The sequence below is a fragment of the Excalfactoria chinensis genome, chromosome 23 (assembly GCF_039878825.1).
Source record: "Excalfactoria chinensis isolate bCotChi1 chromosome 23, bCotChi1.hap2, whole genome shotgun sequence".
Taxonomy (NCBI): domain Eukaryota; kingdom Metazoa; phylum Chordata; class Aves; order Galliformes; family Phasianidae; genus Excalfactoria; species Excalfactoria chinensis.
In genome coordinates, this window is record NC_092847.1 from 2,364,902 (window position 1) to 2,375,646 (window position 10,745).

Here is a 10,745-nt window from a genome sequence, read left to right on the forward strand (position 1 = left end):
GGATGGAGGGCCGTGGGGGGCAGCAGCTCTCAGGAATGGGGCTGAGCCCAAGGCAGACTGCAGGGTGACGGGATGACGCGTGTGCAGCCTGCTTATCAGGACAGCCCTGAATGAAGAAACACAATCTCTGCTTCATGCCTGTGTGTAGCATTAATAAACTGTCACCGAAGATGACAACGTTCCCGATTAGAGAAATGGAATGAAGCGAGGTCCTGGCTAGAGGCATTCAGCTCTGTTAACTCAGTCCTCCCACGGCTTGCTGAACATTTACCAAACGTTACACCCACGTCCCCAGGACAGCAACACTGGGGGGTGATGTGGGTGCAGGGGAACCCTCTGAGGACCACGTTGAGTGGGTGCTGGGAACTGAATTCAAACACATATAACCATTGAGCAGAGCAGCATGAAAACGGCTCTGCTCCTCATTGAGCGCAATGGGGACAGGAGGAGCCAAGTGACCCATTGGATAAAGCTTGCAACAAACCAAAATCCACTCCTATATTTATGCTCTGGAGGAGAAGAGAGCTGTCTGAAAGGCTTTTAACTTCTCAAACAATGCAGACACCCATTTCTGATCGGCTGATATCAATCATTCCAAGTCTCAATTTCCCCACAGAAAAAAACACCCCGACTTTGTTTTAAGCATCTCATTTTGCAAATAGATTGTTTACCTCAATAAAAGCTGCTGAGGAAGTACAGAGCAAAGATTAGGATGGACATTTAAATTAAGCTATAACTATTCGGCTTCCGATCCGTCCATAATAATCAGACGAGGATCCGCAGCTCCAGGAGCTGCAGCACACACAGTGCTGAGATTATGAGCCCTCCTGCTTCAGGTTATGAAATGATGGAGGTCAGGAAGCAATTTTCGTGCATATATTGCTGACAGGTCGGAGACACCGCAGGAATTTTTGCATATGTTTCCAACCGTCAGTTATAAGTCACTGTCAGGAAGATCCCAGGCGAGGTGGATATTACTTTTTATATCAATGGATTTCAAAAGAAGAGCCCGTTTCCTCACCTCCCACTGTGACAAAAGTCCTATGGTGGAAGTAGAGGAAGGATAGGAAAGCAGGGTGCCCAGCACGATGGGTAGGAGCCCAGGAGCAAAGAGGTCTGCATCAGCCAGCAATGCTTTTGCAGAGCAGTGCATAACAGCCCATAGAGACGAACCTCAGCTCCACACAACGTGAGTCACTCCCAGCATCATCCCCCCACACTACATACAAAAACAACGAGCAGATCATTACCGAGACTGAGTGCGCTCTCTGAGCACTGAGAGGCACTTATGATTTATGCCTGTAAAAATCAATCTCATCCCATTGATTACTGAGGTTAAGGCGGGGAAAAGAAGTTGGGTTAAACTTGGGCGACAGTTGAGTCTTTGGGTCTGAGCTGCCATGCAGGCAACACCAACAGAGAGTTCCCTTTATTTCTGCACCCACTGAACGTGAGTCAAACCAGTCACAGAATCAGACCCAAGGTCATACAAGATATCAACATGGCAGAAACTCACCCAGCTGCACAAGGAGAGGGAAGAAAAAAAAGGAGATTTTGGCAGTTTTGGTTTGCATTTATAGTATTGAAGCACTGAGAAGCCTGAATCATAATTGGAGACAGATGTTTGCGATACGTATAAGGGAAAGAACATCTTTGTTGCCATCAATTCATGTTCTAACAACAGCCAGGCTGCCGCAAGCTGGGATGGCATCAGCACTGGGCGTGAGGTTGAAGGTTTGCTGGGGATGGGGTCAAACCCACAACCCCAGTGTGGAGACATGGGGCAGCCATGGGGCAGCTGTGGGGCTGCCTTGTGTTGTGCTGTGAGCTCAGTTGGCTCCCAGGCTGCTGTTTGCTTGTTAGTTGTTAACGTGGAAAGTTTCGTTCCATACAAAAGACGTCTCAATGATCGTTCCCCGCTATCTAAATTAAATCTTGCTGCTGTAAAATTCCAGGTTTCTCACACAATTTCTGCTCCTGAAAACAGCTTCTAATGGAGCAGAGTCCTGCAAACGGTGCGAGCTGCAAGGTCACAGCATTCAGCGAGCAAAAATGGCAGGAAAATGGGAGATTAAGTATTAATTCCAGGGCAAAGTTCCATTTATTTGAGATTACTCCATGCCGTATGTATGCAATACCATGTTGCAGTAATTAAAGGCAGAGTGATTTACACAGCTGTGAGACGTGGAGATGCTGCTGGGCCGGGTACAGCTGGCTGCAGGACACCAAAGCAAATGGGAACCGCTTGTCCCTGCAGCTGCAGCTGAGGTCAGGCAGTGGCTTGGGACATGCAAACTCCATAACAAACACGTTACAATAGAACACCTCTCTCTTCTCACATCTTTCATAGAATCGTAGGTTGGAAAACCAGTAAGGTTGGAAAAGACCCAACCAGAGCTACCATGAATATCCCACTGCACAACCCTCCCCAGTGCCTCCATCACACAGCATTCAGCAGGGGTTGCTCAGCACTCAGTATATACAAGGATGGCTAAAATCAGAATAAACTGCAACTAATGTTTCCTGTTTGCATAACGTATTGGATGCTTTTCACGTGGCCTTTTGCACGTGAAGGGCGTCTCAGTGCACAATAGCACTGCAGACATTGGCCATCCAAGCAGGTGGAGGTGGTGCTGACATCACTGCTTGGTGAACCAAACACGGGCTGCTCAGCAGTGGGTAAATGATCCAATGGAACAAAAAGAAATGAACCATTCGTTTAGAACCAACGTGTTAATACATCACTTATTGAATCCAATGTGCCGTCTACTGAACCAGGTACATCAACTAATGAACCCGGCAGCTCCCCTAATGGGAGAGATGAATCACCTGCTGGAGATGTTGGCTGTGCTGGGGAACCTGTTGGCTTTCCAGTTTATGTAGGAATTCATTTCATCTCAAACAATGCTTCTTTTCGAAGCTTTGCATAACCTGCTAGCACCGCTCTGCTTCCTGAACCTCTCTTTTAATGGGCACTGATGTAAGCAGGCATCAGATGTCTCAGGTACAGGTCTGGGTTCAAAAAACCACTTTCTAAATGCATCTGACCTGATAGCAACAGCCGTACACAAGGGTGGCTGATGCAGTGAGATATCTTTCAGCCTCCCTTTCATTCACTCAGCCGCTTCACACCTCAGCTTTCGAGTTGATTAACATCACCTGCGGCAGTTAATTAAAGTATATAGGATGTAATAAGACTAATATGTTTGAGTTCTATCCATCACAGAATCCGGCGAGTCAATATTTGAAATGAATGTATCGCAAAGGTGAAAATCCCGAGCAGAGATCTGAGATTACAGGAGGGGAGAAGGGACTGCATCGTGCAGGGTGCAAGAAGAAGGATGCTCCAATGACAACCTGTGTGCACGGCGGCACACATCCTGTCCCAACACACGTGGTCCATTCTGGACCCCTTTGAAGCCTCACAGCGTGGATCAGAACCAAACTCAGCACCAGGTGCCCCAAAGGACACCCAGCAACAAAGGAGCTCAAGTGAGCTTGCAGCTGCAAAGAAAGCCCTGTCCATATGAATGCAGAACGTCCACTGAAATAATTTGTTTGTTGTTTCCATAGTGATTTTGTAAGGGGTTAAGGGGGAATCAGAGACACTTTCATTCCTCCCCCTAACATTTATCTTTCTATTGTGCTTTAAATGAGGGAGAGCTATTAAGAAATAGAAAGGTTTCGAGATGTGCATGCGAACTATGGTTTAAAAAGAAGACAAGTGTTAATAATAAAGCCATTTTAAAATTTAATCTGAGAGTTTATTTTCTCCTTTGCTGCCTTTTCTCCCCCAGGGACAGAATTTCTTATGTTTTTTTTCTTGCCATGCACAGAATTTCATCCAGAACCTTCTATTTTTTCTGGAGTGGGAGCAAGGGGAGGCGTTCAGCAACACAGGTCGAAGCAATGATGGCTGCTGACATCTTTGCTTTTCTGACCCAATGGCTTAGGAGAGAATAGAAACCAAGGAGGGACCTCCGGCACTGCTGTTAAGGTTTAGATTGATCTGGATCAAAACAATTTGCATGTTCTGTTCAGCTTCTAACACTTCTCGAGCTCATGGAGAGAAATGGAAATGAAAACCCCAAGTGATGTGAGCAAAGGTCTCTGCACTCATTGGGGCCAATGGGGCTGGCACAGCCCAAGTCCTCTGCCACGCCACCATTGCTGAGCATTGGAATGGTCCTCCTATTCTTGAGTTAAGATGCACAGCGCTGACCATCCCTCCCAGCTGAAGTTAAGCATTCACAATAACATACATCCTGTGAGATGCATTCCGTTAACAAAGCTAAAGCAATTTGTCACTCGAGCGGACAGAAAAGAACCCTTTTCAACTCCATCTCCTTCAACGTTCAGGCTACAAGTGCCTCTATCCTGCATCAGGGCAGTCTGAGCCCAGCTTGTAGGAGGCTGCAGCTCCCTTTAGCACTGAGTGCTGTCAGCCTGAGGCAACAGTGCTGCTGGTGAGCGACCTTATTTTATGGCTGTAGGGCAGCTGATCCAGCACCGTGTCCACAAATCATATCCTGAGAAATACTGCTAGCAGCTCCATGCTGTAACTCAGCGTGACTGGATCCTGCGCTATAGGCGCACTCCTCCATTTCTCTTCAAAACTTTAAAGGGACGGATCCATTAATTAAGTTAAATAAAGCCCCTGCTGACTTTTGGGAGCGCAGTAAGACTTTGGCAGTAAGACTTGATGTGAAAGAAAATGAAAACTTAGTATTACTTCGTGTTCTTTCCTTTCCTACTTGACACGCTGGCACGCTTTTGGGTGATGCTGACATGGAGGATGGGCTGATACCATGGGAGCAGGGGCTGTGTCAGCCCTCATCCAGCTGCATGGAGCTGAGGGCAACATCTGGAAGGGGTGAGTTATGAAACATGCAACAGGCTTCATCTGGAACCAACACTGTTGTTATGGGCTGTCAGAGGTTATAAGAAAACAGAACAGACTGAAGAGGAAAAAAAAACACCATGAGCCAGCAGAGGGACACGAGGTAATGCAAAGCCAAACTGAATCACTGCACACTGACCTTGGCTTGAGGTGACCTGATCCAATTAGCAAACCTCTATGGGGCTGAGGGCAGCCTGCATCGACCCTCTCAAGGACCAGGAAGCTCTGAGCTATTTTGTATGGCAAAGTATAATGCGGAAGTGCCAGGATATGGCATGCAGTCATTCAGCAAAATAACATGGTGTAGAGCTGCCTAAAACTGTGTTATCAAGCCAAGCTGTTGGAGAGACCTTGAAAGCGTGTCTCTCAATAGAAGGTAAAACATGAGTGTGTTTCAAGGGTGTAAAATGACTCTCATTAACTCCTGAAATGGGGAAGAGTGTCTGGAGTTTCAATAACGTGCCCAGAGGAGCAGTAACAAGTAAGATTTAAGAAAACTTGAATCAATTCTGACTTTCATTTCAACTTGCATATGATCAGGGAGGAAGGAATGCTTTGTGGTTAAGGTATGAAAAGGTAGTAAAAAAAAATGTAAAACGCCCCTAAAAATCCCATTTTAAAAGCGATGCTGTCTCAGAGAGGATAAAACCCATTTGGCTCCCATTGAGATCTGGGCTTTGGAAGGACCTGCTATATTTTTAAACCACGGGATGAAGGGAAAAGTTGGGGCTGCCCAGTGTGCAGCTCATGGGATGTAGGATGGTACCCATGAGGCTGATGGAGCCGGCGTAGATCAGTCATGCCTGAAAGGATTTGCTTAAAGCTTTAACACAAGGCTGGGCAGGACTGCCTTCTCTTAAATACCTGCTTTAGCTCGAGCTGTGAGATGTAAGCTTGATTCAAAAACAACCAGCTGAAACCCTATAGCTTGCGCTAGACTGGAGAGGGCTAATTGATTGTAATGATCCCTTAAGAGGTGGGAACCCAAGAGTGGCTAACTATCAATCTGTTCCCTAATGGAAAGGTGTGCGTGCCATTAAAACGCCCTTCGTGCTCGCTGCTTTTCTCTGTCTGAGTGGTTACTACACTAATCACCGCAGTAAATAAAAACCCTGGGTGATCATTTCCACAACCATGTAAAGGTGGGGAGGGAAAACGAGCGCTCTGCAACCCACACCAGACTTCCTATGCTTGGTTTCGTTGCAGGCTGGAGGTTTTTACAGAGCGAGCTGCTCATTCTAGAAGTTAAAGAAAGACCACATCCCTCCAGCTGTTGGGTTAAGCAGAATGTTATTCAAATTCTGTGAGGGGTAAAAAATAACGTGGTAACAGAATGAGAATCAAATGTTGGCTTCGGGCGCCTTCATATTTGAGGGCTTTTAAAAGCAACAGTGGCAACAAAACAGTTCAATCTTCTCTCCGCCTGCATAAAATGGGCATTTAAATAAACATTAACCAAGCGGGGAGTGATGATGCTGTGGTAGCGGTTTGTTTCTGATAGACAAAATTGTTAAAGCCCTGTTCTTTTTAATAAATGGAGTGGAGAACTATCAGGTATATGGAACCTCTAAGCAGTGCTCAGTCTGGGCTCCGTGCACCACCTGCCCTGTGCACAGAATGGCAAATGAAAGGCATGGGAGAGGCGACGCCAATGGAACTGGAAGGAATTGAGTTCCTCAAGACAAAGGAGCAATCAAGGCCTGTAAGCAGCCACATGGGGAAGGAAAGAAATTACTAAGGCCATTAACTTGATTTGCAGCAGCTACTTGAAGTCTAACCACAGGCAGGGAAGCCACTGAACCAGCTCTGTATGGAGCAGAATAAGAGAACCCTTTTGCAAGCGATACCATGGAAGGGTCCTCCCAGGGGCTCTGAGTGCCCGAGGGAAACTTGTTGAGGGCAGCAAGGCTGGAGCACAGCTAACAAACCCCTCCACCATCACACACACCACTATCTCCAAAATCAAGCGTTGAATTTGAGGGAATACACAACAGGGAAGGAACAAAAGGATCCTTTGATGTGCTCAGCCACGCGACGCTCGGCGGAAAATGCAAATGCTCTCTCATGCTGGAGAACACTTATCAATATTAAGGCATACACGGAAGAGAAGAATGAAGGAAGAACAAAATACAACACTTAACAAGAGGGTAATTTAGCCTGTTGGCAAGCGCTTTGAGTTTGGTTCATGAAAAATCACTCGCATGATTGTTTTGTGGGGTTGATGGGCTTTTATGCATAAATCAATTGATTCAATGTGGGTATCAGCCTTCCTCAGGTGTACAACTGCATGTGGGCACAGTTAGAGCAAGGAAGGAATTAAGTGTGGAAATTGAAGGGGGGGAGGAAACAACCCCATCCTCCCCCCGTTGTTCCAACAAGCTCAGCTGGAATGCACGTAAATTGTTAATTAAAACATGGTGGTGACCACCTTCTGCAGTGCTCTCAGGAGGACATCCAGGCAGGAGAGAGCTGCCAAAGCTGAATTTTGTTTCTTTTTTTTAACCCTCCAACCATTTCCATTGCATTTTCTTTTCCAACAAGGAAAAGGAAGAAAAATGTGGAGCCTAAAGGTAGCCAGCTGGAGGGGAAATACTATCAGCTGTGTGCTACGTGAGCTTCTCCTCCTCCTCCTCCAACCCAGATGTGCTGCTTGTGGCTGGAGGAGCTGCAGGTCACTGCTCAGAGGCTGCTGCAGTGCAGCATGGTGGAGCAGGTCAGGTTTAATGCATGGAAGCTCAAATCCACAACTGACTTTTTGTTCCAAGTCTGCCTCTTGCACCAAAATCTTAATAAATATTAAACGTTCAGGCTTATCTTCATGTAATTTGATCAGCTTGCTTCTTTCCAGACTTAACAAAAAAAGCAACAAAGTAGGGTAGAGTAAGGGAATTATTTGTCATATAATCGTTTATAAAATAATAACCATCTGTGCCAACATCTTAAATCAAATTAATTCTCTTCTACTTGATCCAAGGTTACAAAGAGATTAAGTCTTGTTGAACACCGAGCCACGTTCATCCCACTTCTCCAAAGGCTGAGAATTCAGACTGCCGCCACACTGCCAAGCCAGCTCAATGGGGCTGGAAGGGACACAAGCCCAAAGTGCCAATGCCAAACTGCCACAAGAAAACTCTACATTATGTAGGACCTTTGATGAAGGGTTTCCTGAGCCATCCAGAGCTGTTAATTAATTGCCATCCCCACAGAGCAGGTGAGCATTGCTGTCCTTATTTGACACAGGGATCAGCCCATGTTGGTGCACTTGTCCAAGCAATGCACCAAGCTCTCAGTGTGGGTTGTACAACACGTGGTGCAGCTCCGTCCTGTGCTCCACAGCAGCATCTGACCAAAGCTTAAACCTGTGCTGAGCTTCAGGCTAAATCACAACCCCATCCTGACTCTGTGTATTTAGATCCGCTGTCCCCAAACCACAAGCCCTGCATCTCACGGTAGGCATATGGAAACGCATCCCACGCAATTAAAACACTCACATACTTTAATGAAGGTACATGCTTTGTCTTGCTGGCTCAAGGCTGCCCCATGGAAACACATGCTCCTATAAGCAAATTGTAAGTTCAGAAGTTCCTTCCCCAGTAACACAGCACTGCCCACACAGTTCAGTGACCACTGCTTTGGTCAGTCCAACATCAAAGCTACTCAAGATTGACAGAACTGTCTCTATTTCCCCTGGGAGACCCTTTCACAAGCTATCACACTTTCATATGAGAATCTTCCCCTTTATATTCCCCATCATTCTCTCATTCCTATTGCATTATCCAACCACACGTGCTTGTATCTCCTGGCAGAGATCCCTTCCCTCCTGGCTCCTGCACTGGGAGCACAGAGCAGGACGTCCCCTGATGGCACCTGGGGATCAGCCCTAATGAGAGCTAATCAAATGGTGACGGCCCCTCTGAAGAGAGAAGTAATTACATAGTATAGATCGTATGTATCTCTTAGGAGATGAGGGCTTGGATTTGATTATCTAAATTCTCCTTAATGCTTCGTGATGAAGTTAAGGATGAATATTGCCTTGAAAGCAATTCAGACAGAACCTCCCCTTGGAAAGAAAGGTCTTGAAGCACGAAACACACGACCGTAGCCTGCCAGAAGAGATTGTCAGGCTGCAGTTTCTGTTGAGTTGTCCAAGCTGTAACCAGAGAAACCAAAAAAATCCTTGCAAAGATCTGGCTGAACATCCACATACTTCCAAAATCAGGAAGTTCTTGAACCCACTGGGGGAAACTAAAATGAATGCTGATCTTTTTCTTGCCCCCCCCAGGAGGACAGGAGCCCCTTCTGCAGCCCCTTCCCCACTGGTCTTTCCTGCACCATCCTTTGAAGCAGCTTGCTGCCAGAAGCACCACAGCCTTACACACAGCCCGGCACCCCCTGCTCTTGTTAGAAAGGGACTTTCCATATATTTATTTGATCCTGATTTCAGCCCCCTGCAGAATGGGCTCACAGAGCCAGGGTCATGCTGCTGAGCACGGAAGGGCTCTCTCAGCCCCGAGGTCACTGTTAATGACACGCAGAGCTCCGCTGCCCTCCTCCTCTCCTCCCCATACACCCTTGGCAGGCTGCTGGAAAGAAAGAGGCTGATTTGGATCCTGTTTAAATATTGATCACAGCATATTTTTTTTTTGCTAAAAACCAAAGTCAATCGATTTGCCTGCGAGTCAGCAGCCTCCATGCTTTGCTGCACGAGATGGAAGAAGGCTCCTTGAGTTACGATGTTAATAAGAGCATAGCAGGAGGAATCCCTGATGTTCAAACCACAACCTGGGAGAGAAGATATTTCACTGGCAGCAGCCCCTGGGCACTCTGTGCTTTCCAGTGTTTCACCATCAGCTGTGCTGATGAGCTCTTAATACAAAGGCTATGGGAATGAGTTCGTTGCAGCTCCTGCAGCTCTCCCAGGAGCCACAATATCAGGTACAGGGCAGACAACTGTATCAACACAACACAAGGCCAGGTGTCTTGCATGAGGTCCCCGCTTAGGCAGGTAATGAGCTCAGCATGTGGATTTTCTCTTGGGCACCATCAGGAGATGCTCAGTGCTCCAAAGTCAGGTGAGTGCAAAAGGGTTCTGTCAGCTCAGGGCAGGCACAGGTGGGGCTCAAATCACAGCAGGGAGCTGGGAGGATATGGGTGCCAGCAGGCACTGAGATCACTGCAGAAATAACAGGAGGAAGAAGATAGAAGCACAACCCGTGGGCTTCATCGATACACACACAGACAGCACCTTGCATTAGCTGCTGGCAGAAAAAACAATCACTTATCCCAACTCTGCTCAACCTAACCTGAGAACACTGCGAGGTTTTTTACTGATAACCGAAGCAAACCAGACAGCAACGTGACAGCAGTGGGCACCTCCCCTTCAGATGGAGAGCGTTATCTCGCTGTCAGTGTCAGACACATCATGCCTGAGTGAAGCAGCAGTCACCCCTCCAGACGCCCCACTCCTGGGCTTGGCAACTCGAGCAGCTCTCTGCCAGGGGGAGAATAAATCATTCCCGTCCCATGCAGCGCTCAGGCGACCATGAAGCATGAGACTTGTTTAATCTGATTATTTAAGGGACAAATCTCTCGCACACATCTGCGGCTGCAGAAGGTTCTCAAGGGAAAAGCCAAATTAAATTATGCCCTCAGCAGTGCTGGATGTGGGAGCGCAATCCTGCAGCCGCAGCACAAGAGTGGAAGGCTGAGGTTTCAGCTGGATCTGACATGGATTCACTGCATTGCAATTCTCCACTTCTGCCCACCTCTCTGGGTACCCTGCAAAGGAGGGTAATCTTTGCCAGGCAATGGGGTATCTATATGCAGAACCTCAAGCTTTACCAGC